Here is a 13165-nt window from a genome sequence, read left to right on the forward strand (position 1 = left end):
CTTATAGTAGAACCAACAAAGCAAAAAATTAATTCAGGGATTCAGGATCAGCAAATATATTGCTGCCGTCATTAGCTAAACAGTTCACCGGTTTGTGTTTCTCAACACTATGAATTTCCCTCAAACAATTCAACACACCTGGACACAATTAGGAAGAAAAATACAAAACACCTCCGAAGTATTGCAATTAGGTTTGTTCTGGCAAGTCTTGCATTTGTATTCTGGTGGCAATTGGCTTCTAGTGCAAAACATTGTGCCAAAAGTAATGTTTTCTTTTGCATAAAACATATGGAGGGCTTTTGCTGAATTCCACTGTGCAGCATGCCTCTGGTAATGCTGTTGTCCAGCCTGGGAGAGGGAGAGCCCAAGTTACTGCTGGGAGCACTGAGATGTTATCAGGGCTACTGAAAGAAGACTGTGGCTTGCAAGTTGGTGTGAAGGCTTTTACTGCAGTCAGAGGCCAACCTGCAGCAAAAGGCTTTCAGGAGAAATCTCTGATCTGCAGGAGAAATCTCTGATCTGCATGTGGTGGCCATGAGCACCCTCCAACCCAGAAGGTGTAGGCAGGGAGGGGATTTATTGGAAATATAAATAGTTTGCAAAATTATCCAGCCTGAGTCTGTACTGGCAAAAAGCAAACTTGTGCATCATGCTCAGTGTATCTCTATCCATCAATTGTTGCTTTGTGTGACAAATCTTTGGTCTCAAACACAAAACAGATTCTCTATGCAGAGAACTTGCATAGAATTTGATGATATTATCTGAAAAATATTTGCATTGTTTCATTTTCTTGTTAAACTAATACTAAAACTTTTCTGAGAATGGCTTGCAGGCATCATCTATGTAGTCATATTACCAAGTTCAGCAAGATGTATTTTGTCAGTGGAACTCCTTAGAAATTGAAAACTGTAAACTGAAAGCAAAAAAGTCAATCTACGAGCACTCCTTCTTTCATAAACTTCCCAAAAACTGAGGGTAGTAAATGGCTGTGTCACTGCATCAACTGATCCTTGTAGGGGAATCATTGTCCAGCCCTCTCTGCATCCATTCACCCATTTTCCAGCTGGTGAGGCTGGGCTCAGGCCAGAGGTGAGGCATCACATAACAGTGGAGCTAAATATTACAAGAGAAGCTTTGTTGTCCTTTCTCCTATGCCCACAAAAGCTCTGCTTTCTGGTGAATATAAAATAAATGCACTGTTGGGAGAGAGTTTGATGCAGATCAGCAGGGTCCTGGAGATCTGAAAGTACCTGGAAGTACCAGGAAGGGATTTGCAGAGAGATTTGTACCTTGGACCTGGATGGATCCAGGAGTGAGGCTGTACCTGCTGAGGTCTAACTGGGAATATCTGCAGCTCAGGGTGGCAGAAAGCCCTGAAGAAGAATTTGTGACTCTGTCTTGAAAAAAAAAATGGGCAATTAAAGCTGCAGATTAAAACATCTCTTTCATGTTTCAGTTGGACCAACCATGCCCAATGACAGGTTGTGAGCCAAGGAGGGGGGTGCAAGGCAGATTAAGGGGTTTGGGGGCCTGCAGGGAGCTTAGGGCCAACAATGGCATGGATGAGCTACATGTGGGTGTAGGAGTGTGGCAGAAGCACCAGCAGAAAAGCTCTCCCAGCTTGGCAGGAGAGTGAGACAAATTTGCTTTTCACCAAAGCATTTCCTACTGCCCTTGAGGTGAACTTAGGCAGGAGCTGATGAGGGCTGAAGAGATGCTAAACCACAACGTGACCTTCCTGTGTGCACAAAAGGCTCAGCAACTGGCTTAAGATAAGGAACAAACAAAGAGGGACTTTATCAGTTTCTACAATTCATTTCAGTGACTCCTCTACACCCCTGTATATGGCTTTTTTGCACATGGAGTTTTATAGTCTGTGCGAGGAGCATTGAGCACTGCAGAACTAGGGAGCTGTATTATTTCTGAGCAAACCTGTTCCATTCAGAGCCAAAAAGCTGTCCCCTATGGGGCACATGCCTCACCATCTTTGGGCACATGAGACATCTGGAGCAATTTCCAGGAGCTGTGCAAAGTGAACACAGGTTGTGCAATGTGTCCCCAGTCTCTCTCCTGGGAGCAGCAGAACTACCTGAATTAAAACTACCTTAGAAAATGTTGATTTTGAAAGTCTCTCAGCAAAATCTACTGTATTTTAAAAACAAAGACATACAGTGGAAATGTTTGGTAGCCTGAGCTCCAGCATGGTCCAGTGGCAGCCACACTGTAAGGATGGGAGAAGACTAAAAATTTGTTTCATCCCTGAGTCCTGTGGGTCCTGCAACTCCTGTTCAAAAGCCGAGAGAGCATTCAGTATCCCCAAACAGTTCTTGGGCAAATTTGTGTATTAAAGTGACATTTTGGTTGTCATTGAGCACAAGGACACCAGAATATCAATGAATCTGTCCTCAGAAAGAGATTTTGCTGAGATGTGAAAGTTTGGCTTTTGGTTTTGTTTGGGGTTTTGTTTGTTTGTTTGTTTTTAATGGCCAAACTTTTCCTTTAACTCTTGGATTGGAAAAATAAGCCAGTAATGTTCACTTAAAAAAAAAAAATCAACATTTGCAGAGATAGAGAGAGCCTTTAAAGTTATACTTGGCCTCAGTTCTGTTCCAGACCCAATAATCTTATCATTGATTGAGGCATTCTTAACGGGCCCTTTAAAAAATAAATAAATGAGAATTGGTAGTTTAATCAATGTACTATCTTTAATTCAATATTCATCCCAATTGATTTTCACTTCCAAGTTTCATTTTAGTATGAAGTAGGGCATTGTGTTAAGGAAGTTGACGGGGAGCTTGTAGGTTTTGGCAGCTGGAATGAGTGGAAACTGTGGTTTTTAGATTAGAGGAAGGTGTGGGAACCAGTTCTTTAGCAAGCTGTTGGAGCAGCAGGGCTTGTGCACGCTGTCTGTGTGCATGTTTGTTGTCAGCCCCCACAAGCTACCAGGGGCAGAGGAGCACCAGTGGCTCCCACTCCAGTCCTGTGCTTGTCCTGCCACCAGCTCCCTCCACTGCAGTGACTGTATTGGGCCACCCCAACATCCCTGAGCTGCTCCCCAGGTATCCACTGCCCCCTTAACAAAGGCATCATCAAATCCCCATGCCCACTTTAGCTGCCTGGGGGAAAGAAATTCCCTTTCCCAGCTGAGGCATCTCCATTTACAAGACTTCCAAGCTCCTGAGGACTGCAGCTCTCCAGCAAACATATTCCCAGATATTTTCTGTGGCTGCACTATATATTCTGTGGTTCAGTCTCATGAGATATGCAGGGCTTTCCATGGCAACCACAGAGGTAGCTTTCTTCTTAAAGAAACAGTGAGTAACAGAAAATGAGAACTTTACAGGCATAAAATCAACCCACTTAAGGACATCAAGCAAGTCCATCAAAACAAATCCTGCTCCCAGGAATGCATCTCTGTCCCCACGGAGAGCAGGACTGTGGAAACAGTCACAGTCCTGGGTGCACTACAGAACAAGGCAAAAAGAACAGGAGGAGCAAAGCAAAAACCCATCTTTTTATGCAGCTCTCTGACCTCCTCTGAGCTACTGAGCTGCCAGTTAAGTGGCTGGGCCATTCCTAATGGTCCATGCAGCACTTTGTGCTTTACTACCCCATATTTTTTACTGGGAAATCCTTTGGGAAGGCATTTTTCCACTTCAGTACTAGTGATAAAAGGAGGAAGCAACCACTTCTGAATTATTCTGGTAGTTGGTATATGTGACAAAAATCATTACAGCTGTTATAAGGAATGTTAATAAATTAGAGGTTAATTTGGAAAATAATAGCAACACCAAGGGATCTAAAGGGACTAACTTAGGATCACTAGAATGTCTAAATATCCTCCCCAAGTAAGGGTGTTAAAAAGACTTCACTAATTCAAAAAAAGCTGTAATGGGTACACACAGAAGGAAAATACATGTTCAGGGTGGAGCTGAAAAAAGCCCACATAAGCTGCAGAGGATATCAAGAATCAAAACCCAAAGAGAAACCTTACACCTTGACATGGTTCTCCATACTGACCACATGGCACAAAAAGCTGGAGTACCCAAACCAAGGACTGCCACAGCTGCCCTCCCTTGACACAATCACAGTCACTCATGTCCTGTGAAATCTGAGCATGACCTAAAACAGTCTGGATTTTACCCCTGAGAATTAAACCTCAGACTCTCACCAGGATGAGAAGCCAACATTTACATAGGGGGCAGTTACCCTCCCAGCATGTTTTCTCTTTAAAGCATGGTCATTTGGAGAAATTTATATTAAAAGAATGAAAATCATCTGTTTGATACCAGTCAGAGAATGCAGCCACAGGGTGCAGTGGCATGGTGCACCAAGTGCTACAACACAGTTTGGAAAACAAGTTACATGATTTGCTTGGAGTCGCATGGAAACAGGACTGGCAGCAGAGCTCTGACATCCAAAGTTCCAAATCTGACGTAACCACAAAACTCCCTTTCCTTCCTCCCACGGCCGTGCTTGTGAAGCTTCACTGGGGGAGGGAAAAAAGCCGTCAGGGCTCGCTAACTGGAAAATTAACTCAGGAGGAAAAGAAATCCTGCTTCCACACGTTTAAATGACAAGGACCTAAGGGAGGGAAGGGGTAAATCTATAAACCCAGGTAATCTACAGTGTTCTGCTAACTGTAATCTTTATACGTGAGCTACTCTCCAGATAGAATATGTATTCATCATCACAAAATCACTGGATAAGAACCACAACAAATTGTTGCAGCTCCTTTGAAGTCTGCCAAGCTTCTGCAAGCTAGGCAGGCTGAGGACAAACTTTGGAAAACTCTCTCTTCATTTGAATATTAAGAAGACTAATAAAACAAAGAGGACATGGTAAATTCTGGAGGCTTTTTTTAAGTTGCCAAGGGACAATTTGGATGTCAGCATGGTTTTTAATAGCTCTCTCCACTCCAGTCCTTTAGTTGTGCTTACGGAACCAGTTACAAAGAGCATCTCCTGCTGCTTTGCAGATTAATTACCCAATGTTTGGGTGAAGTGCTGTGTCAGTGATAGGCGTTATTGCTTCCAGCACCACCACTCTGCATGCCGTGAGTGCAAGTGGCCACTCTGGGAGGGCCACAGTTGTTTCTGCAAGACCTCCACATTCCTCAAAGCCATGTCCCACCCTCTGCTTCAGCAAGTGGGATTTCTCCATAGAGATCCTGAACTGCTCCAGCAAGCATGAACATAAGCAGCAAACACTGCGTGGTGATACAGCATTTCATGCATGCTGACAGACCAGATACGAACTCTCAAAAGATGAATCCTGCCTGATTCAGTGTTAACATCCATCAAATCCTGCCTCACTACTCTTCTTACCTAGCTTAGCTGCCTACAGTGCTTTTGCTCCTCCACCTTCCATTTCCTGTGCAATTGGACCCAATATCATGGAATTTATACAGCCATAGTGCCTAAAGACTGTAAAATGTTAAAGTAATGTCTGTCTTATGATCATAGAAGAATGCATGGATTCTGCCGTGGTGGTGGCTCCCTGAAGAGTGCCTGGCCATAGAAAGCAGGACTTTAGGGTCAGGAGTACCTGCTTCTCACTCCACCCAGCAGGGGCTAATGAGACCCACAACACATAGCAATTGGTGTCTTTTCCCACAGTCCTTGGGACAATGCTGTCCTGTCTCCAGAAGTCAGCATGTGTGCTTTTACAGGGGAAAGTCATATAAAGTACTCTCCTTGCCTGTTTTACTCAAAAGCCAACCATCATACATCCTACACTCAAGAGAAGTGATCTGTGGTTAGCTGGCATGGTCCCCTTCCTACAGCACCCTCAAACTCCTTTTGACACTGATATCCTCTCAAGATCCTGGGATGCTGCAGCTCCACTCCTCCCTTGTCAGGGCATTATTTGAAAGAACAGCCTTGGCAGTATTGCCTCCTACGTATGTTATGAACCAGCTCGGGCACACTGATCATCATTTCCAGCACAAGAAGGAGGAAAGCATGGAGCAAATCAGAATCAGGCTTTGTTTTCTCACCACCTTTTTAGCAGAAGTCTGGGAGAAAAGAGGAAGCAGTTGTGAGAACTGAGGTTCCCCTTTATGTTACCATAGGAATTTCCTGTAAGATGGTGCATGCATTTTCCAAGGAATTTAGTTCTTCACTCAACACTTCTGTCATCCACAGGGAAGAGACCGTCCCACAGAGAAGAGAGATGGGAAATGAGCACTCATAGAAAATATATCCACACACAGGACACTTGTATTAATGCAAGGTTATAGTTCATTGCTGAAATACACACAGAAAAAAAAAATTCACATCACTTTTACACAGCTCGCTGAATTATTATATTCTAAAAGGAGCATTACAGACAAGATGGAGCCAGACTTCTCAGAGGTGTACTGCAGAGGGATAATGGGCAGCTTGATCTAGTTTTGAAGCTGACCCTGCTTTGAGAGACCTCCAGAGGCTTCTGACAACCCCAGTTACTTTGTGATTCAATGCTTAAAAATGAAATGCATTCTATGTAGAATGTTTATTAGGAGGTAACAAGATTTTAAAGATGCCTGATTTTTTCAGTACTAAGCTTTTATTTGAATTGATCAAATCTGCCTGAAATTCTCCCTGATATTGTCTCCATTTAGCTGAAAATTTCCCTGGTTTTCTTCAGAAGTCAAAATAAATAAGCCATCTCTGCATAAGAGCATAAGCTCATTAGAAATGCCCTGCTGTGTTAGATCCATCATCCATCTATTCCACCAGTGATAGAAATGCTATTTTGAGAGAATACACAGGCCCAGATACTATTTGTAGTTAATTTCCCACACATTCCCCCAGCACCAACATCAGAACAGAGATGTTCAAGTTCCCTCTGGGTGCTGATCGTGGCCTGTTTCGCAGTCTCTTCTAGCAGCAGTGTCAGAAGTTTGGGACGCCCCACAAAAGCAATTCTTTCTTTTTTGTGCTTTTAAAAGATCCTATGCTGGCTTCAGTGGGTGTCAGGCAGTTCTGCTGTTGTGGGGTGTGATCAGTAACTGCTCTGCAGTGACAACCCAGCACCTCCTCGAGGCTCAGTCCCCATCATATCCCCCCTTCAGCTTTGTCTTCAGCCAAAAAAGAATCAGCTTTTCTAGTTCCTTCTCATACAGCAGCTTCTCCAATCCCTAAGTTATGCTGGTCACTTTCCTTGTCATTTCCCACAACCCTCATGCCCTTGAGATGCAAAAACTCAGATCATGCAGCAGACTCAAGGCATGGAAGGACCAAAAATGTAATAGAAAAACAACTCTTTGACTGCACCATCCTTCCAGATGAGCTCCAGTATTTTATTGACATGATTTGTTTCCACTTAACATGCTCAGTCAAGAATTTCAGAGAGCTGTCACTTACGGCTGCAGGATCTCTTGACTGGGTTCTAACATATATTTTTTGATTTGTTACAAGCCCATACAGATATGTGAGAGTGAGAAAGCTCTGTGAGTAGGTGGTGTAAAATCAGGAGAACTAAAAATACTTAACTCATTTATAAATTATGAGCTAGTAATCTGGATAATTAAAAATAACTGCCTTAGGTCTGCAATTAAAAAAAGCTTAACTGCACATCCTTAACTCTGTCCAATGTCCATAAGAAAGATGGTCTGGTCATTAACTGTAGTACTGCACATTACCTCTCAAGAGATGCATTTGTTCAAGTATTGGAGCTTGGTTTGTGTTTGTTTGCAGAACTGAATTTCATTCTATATACATTTTCCTTAGAAAATTTTTCAGGTTTTGATTTCTTACATTCTTTAGAAGCAATTATGCATTTATGCACATGCTGTAAAGGTGCCTGAAGTATCAACATTAGTGTGGCTTCTTACAGCAACATGTACATGCTTATCTGGGAAAGAGAGATACTCCTGCCATACTTTTCCCCCTTGTATGTTCAGCACATAAGCATGATGGATCTATTTCTCCTACACAGTTTCCATAGATTGTTTGTCAAGAATTAAACCTGAAGAAGATGTAACATACTCCTGAGATGCACAGATCTACTCCAGAGCTGAAAACAAAGAAGGATGTCCTTCTGGATTCATAATTTTACTTTCTGAAAAATTCATAGAATTCAGAGAATCATAGAATAGTTTGTGTTAGAAGGGACCTTAGAGATCACTTAGTTCCAAATCCCTGCCATAGGCACGGACACCTCCCACTCAACCAAGTTGCTCAGGAAACTGTTCAACCTGGCCTTGAACACTTCCGGGGATGGAGTATCCACAAGTTCTCTGGGCAACCTGTTCCAGTACCTCAACACCCTCATTTTAAGGAATTTCTTCCTAACATCTGATATAAAGCTACCTCCTTCAGTTTGAAGCCATTACCAGTTATCCTATCACTACATGCCCTTAGAAAAAGTTTCTCCTCATTTTTCCTGCAGCCTGTCTCTCCTTCCATTCCCTCCCCTTGGAATGTCACAATTATGCCACTCTGAAGCCTTCTCTTTTCCAATCCAAAGAATCCAAATTCTCACAGGGGAGGTTCTCTATCCCTCTAATCATCTTGGTGGCCTCCTCTGGGCTCTCTCCAAGAGATCAAAGTCCTTCCTGTGCTGAGAACCCCAGAACTGGGTGCAGGAGTTAGGTGGGGTCCTATCAGAGCAGAGGAGCTGAATCCCCTCCCTCCCCTGCTGCCCACAGAGCTTTGGATGCAGCCCAGAACATGTTTGGCTTTCTAGGCTGTGAGTGCACTTTGCCAAGTCATTCCAGCATTTCTTCCACCAGCACACCTAAGTCCATTTTGAGAGGGCTGCTCTTGATATGTTCATCTCCCAGACTGGGTCGATACTGGGGATACAGCACCTTGCACTTGGTCCTGTTAGGTGTCTTGAGACTCCCATGGGCCCACCAACTGATGAACAATAATCACAGCCTCCAAAGCCAGTATCAGAAATGTACTGTGATTTTAAGAGTAGTATGAAAGAAAAATGTAGGCAAACAACCAGATTATTAACTATTATGACAATGAATGTAGTGAAAAAAAAAAAAGAAAAAAAAGAAAAAATGGTAGGAACAACTATATTGAGCAGTGTTTGCAGTTAAACTAAATAGGTTTATGTCATCATTCAGATCCAGCAGCCTGCTGCCACTTCAGGAGATGTTTATTCTTAGTGTTTGGCAGCTGCTGAGATCTGGGCTATGGATTGTGAATTCTGAATTTTTTTGGTGAGTTTTATTTTGTCATGGCCTAAAATTATGAAGCATTTGCTCTGAAGAGCTCTTAAGAGCTTTTCACACTGCTGCCTCTTTTATTGCCATAAAATGGGAACATACACAACCTAAGGCTAAATGCTACTCTGTACTGGACAATGAATAAGTTACTACACAGGGAGCCATGTATGCAACTCATTTCAAAATCTTCCTCCAGGCTCTGAACACAAATTTAAATCTTTTTATACTGACTTCTCAGCTTGTAAATAAAACTGAAGGTAAATGAAGAGAAGGGTCATCCATCCTGGAATTCGAGCATAAGTCAAAGGAGTACTGGTACAGCAAACCTGATGTTTGGGCTGCCACAGCATGATGAAGATACAGGAAATAATATGAAAATAGAAAACTCCATGAACTTCAGCATCAATGACAACAGACAGGTCTTTTATAAAACAATTTTGTTCTGCCTTTGAGCAAGTCCAGGTCACTCCTTCACTGACAGTGTACTAGTGTGGCAACAGCATTTCCCTGGTAGTGTTATCTCAGAGAACACAGCAGCATTTAAACCCTGGGTGAAGAATCACTTGGTCCTGGGAGAATCTGAACTTCCAGTCTGTGGATCCCCCTGTCCATCACCTGAGCCAAACATTGAACAAATCCCTCCAAAATTCCATTGTTTAATGACATTTTCTTCATTAAATGAGACAGTTCTCTTTTTTCATCCACTGAATGGCTTTCACAGATGTATGCAAAATGCAAAGGATGATCATTGAAATAGACCTGTGGAGAAGGTGTGGAGAACCAGAGGAGTTATGACCCTGCTGGTTGAGAGAGGCCACCTGTAAGTACTTAGCTCCTGCCTGAACAAGGATGTCCTCTCCTCTGCCTTTGAAATTGCTGTGGCCAGGCCTGCCTGTGCTGCCTTCATGGTTACTAGCTTTGAAAAAAGAGATTATAATAACCAGATTATCATATTGACATCATAAACCCTGCTACATGTGAATTAAGTGCATCCATTCTCAAGCTGTGAGGTTATTTAATCAAAACCACCCAGGAGAGGAAATATTTAGTGGGTTCATGATGTCAGATCAAGACCTGGAGTGGCAGCGGTGGGTGCTGCTGCTGCTGCCAAAGCAGTCGATGATTAAAATAAGATGATGTTTATCCACAGCCAGCACTAAAATAAGTCATTTAAAAGGGAAGTTTGTTTATAGGACAGTAGTATCTACAGTTCTTCTAAACATACTCCTTCTTCCAGGAGCCATCTGCTCTGTGATGAGAAGAACTGCTTTAAAGCAGCTCAAGGTGTGGGTGACAGTGCTTGGGGAGAAGGAGCAGCCTCCTTGACCCTACTCTCCTTCCTTTCCTCTTCATTTAGCAAAATCCTAACATCAAACAGGAAAGAGAACAATTGCAGCTACCTTCTCGGAGGTGATGTGCTATGAGAATTTTTTTTTTTTACTCTCACAGTAAATTCCAGCTGTCAGATGTTGCCTGTGGATGGAGATGTCAAACAGGAGCAGGAAGGGTCACATGGAAGGAGTTGCACATCCACCCTTGGTGCTGGGAGAGAAATTACAATCTCCAGAATGACTTATAGATATCATACCCAGAGTCAGGGCAACTTTTGGAGTCTCCTACAGCTCAAGCAGAAAATTTTAGAAATGCTGTGGTACTTAAAGATCAAGGGACAGACAGTGACACTACTAGAATATGACACTTCCTGTCGAGACTTGGTCTTACCTCAGTGGCTTTTCCTGGCTCTTCTCTTGGTTTGAGGAAAAGCTCTGATCAGCTCAGCTTCACACACTTTTCTAAGAGTCTGTGCCTCCCTTGTTTGCACTACACTCTGTACATTTCTTAGTTTGTGGTGTTCTTATCTGTGCAAGAAGAGGATAGCAATCCTGTCCAGGACCACAACTGCACCTTCCACCTTCAGCTTGTCTCTATATTTCGTCCCATTAGCTGTCAGTATGGTATGACCGCAGTGATCATAAGGGAGACAGACGATAATTTTTTTTGTCTTTGCTGGGAGAAACATCTCTTGATCCATGAGCTGGCTACTCCTGTAGCAAACAGTACAGAAAACAGCTTGGGCTCAATTTCCTTCCAGTTCATTCTGTTCTCACGATGAAAACTCTTCATGTCTTCTGTTTTACACCAGTCTGCACCTTGCCATTCATGGGCATGCAAAAACAAGTGATGATATTGCACAAGACCATATCATATTCAGCTGTGGACACTGTTTTAGTTAATTTGGAAAACATACACCACAATTGGCAAGACTGGTATTCCTTTGATTAAAAACAATGATCTACATTTTGGTCTGACTCCTGTTTTGCTGAAATTGGGCAGATGTTAAATATAATGCATGCGAGTATTAAATAGTTTCCTCTGTGTCCATGTGAGCACATGCATGTGGGGAACTGGCAAGTCTTCCTGCCTTAAAAGACAAACGGAAAGCACTTGAGCTTGGGACAGCACAAGAAGAACTTGGAAAACTGGATGACTTTGTGAATGAGAGGGAAGTTTACTCTGCTGTGCTGTGAAGTGTGGCCAGCCGGCCTTGGGGAGACTTATCACACACACAGAGGGAAAAACAATCCATCACTCATTGCCTCAGCCATAATTTTCATCTGAAAATCAAATATTTCACCAAATAACTGCTGATGTTGTTCTGTATAACCAAACTGCAGAAACATAGCCCTCAGAAGGCATGCCTGACACTAGGTGCTGCAGCAGATAAGCAAAATGCTGGTGGGAAATGCCCTAAATCTGCCTAGAAACCTTCCAGCCCCACTGCAGCTCTTCCTGGCAGCAATAACGTCCAAAATAAACCATGCTGAACATGAGGGAAAATTCACCAAGGTTGAGCAATACTCTGTGTTCGTTGCAATCACATTCAACATCTGTCAGTGTCCTCAGCAGGAAACTGCAATGCATTTTGCTGTAAGAGAAGCAGGGCTTGAGTTATCCCTGCCCCAGGGCTGCTTTGCTGCTCAGGTCCTCTTAGACTGGCATCTCTATTGGCAAAGTGAAATTACCTTGGTATAATAAAAACACTTCCGACTTTACCATCAAAAGACAAGATTTTTCCAGCAGGAGCATTTATAACAGGGATCAGAAGAGCAGCATTGCTACAGCCAAACATCTGCTCCCAGCCCCAGGGTGACTGGGCAGCATCGTGGGTGTGCTTCAGCTGGGGTAAAGGCACAGAGAAAACGTTAGGGCTGTATCACATCACCCTCAGACCAACACACCTGAGGATGACCATATCAATGCCAGGCTTTCTGAAGTCCCACTGAAATACAAATATGAGTCCCTGTCCTCTCAGTAAGTAGAGGTCCAGGCTGCCTCTTTTGCCCCTCCCTTTGCAGGCCACTACTAAATTTCTTTGCTTGAAATAAAGTCCAGGACAGTAGGGGGGCAAAGTACTCTATAAAGATAGCCCTTGCTGTCTTCATTGCTCTGCACTTCTCAGGCCTGGGACATCATCAGAAAATACCAAATTGTGGAGCTGGACTTCAGTATCAAAGCATGACATTTTTTAAAGAAACCAAATTCCTAAACCAAGCATTTAAAAAAAAAATCACGTTGCATCTATGAACCTATTCCACTGGACTGTGCCCTGCATTCAGAAAGCATATTTTGTCCTCCTCTAATCTCACTGCAATCAATCCTTAAATAATACTGGACACCTTAATCACAACATATAACATAAATATCAATTCTGTTAATTCTTTCTGCATAGTTCAACTTCACAGAAACCTCACAGCAGTTATTATTATCATATTCCACAGTATCCAATCACTTCTCATTGCAGTCACACATCCAGAAACCTGTCTCCCCCAGATCTCTGCAATGTTGCCATGAGCCTGCAGTAAAAAATACTGCACCCAACAGAAGAGAAAAGAAAAATATTTAGTTCAGCTCAGAATAAATCAAATTCCAATTAGAATCTGTTTTCCAGCCACATTAAAAAAATAATAATAATTCAGTGGAGGAAAAAAGAAAAATGCT

At 42.8% G+C, this 13165-nt stretch overlaps 1 long non-coding RNA gene across 1 annotated transcript; it reads right to left on the reverse strand.

The window, feature by feature from the left end:
- Positions 1-590: 590 nt before the first annotated feature.
- Positions 591-4309, reverse strand: LOC137475207 (uncharacterized). Its single transcript, XR_010999760.1, has 3 exons — positions 4290-4309; positions 1325-1397; positions 591-1173 (listed from the first exon to the last, which is right to left on the reverse strand). It is a non-coding gene; the product is annotated as an uncharacterized lncRNA (long non-coding RNA).
- Between the last annotated feature and the right edge of the window lie 8856 nt (positions 4310-13165).

Source organism: Anomalospiza imberbis, chromosome 1 (genome assembly GCF_031753505.1).
Source record: "Anomalospiza imberbis isolate Cuckoo-Finch-1a 21T00152 chromosome 1, ASM3175350v1, whole genome shotgun sequence".
In the NCBI taxonomy this organism is placed as follows: Eukaryota; Metazoa; Chordata; class Aves; order Passeriformes; family Viduidae; genus Anomalospiza; species Anomalospiza imberbis.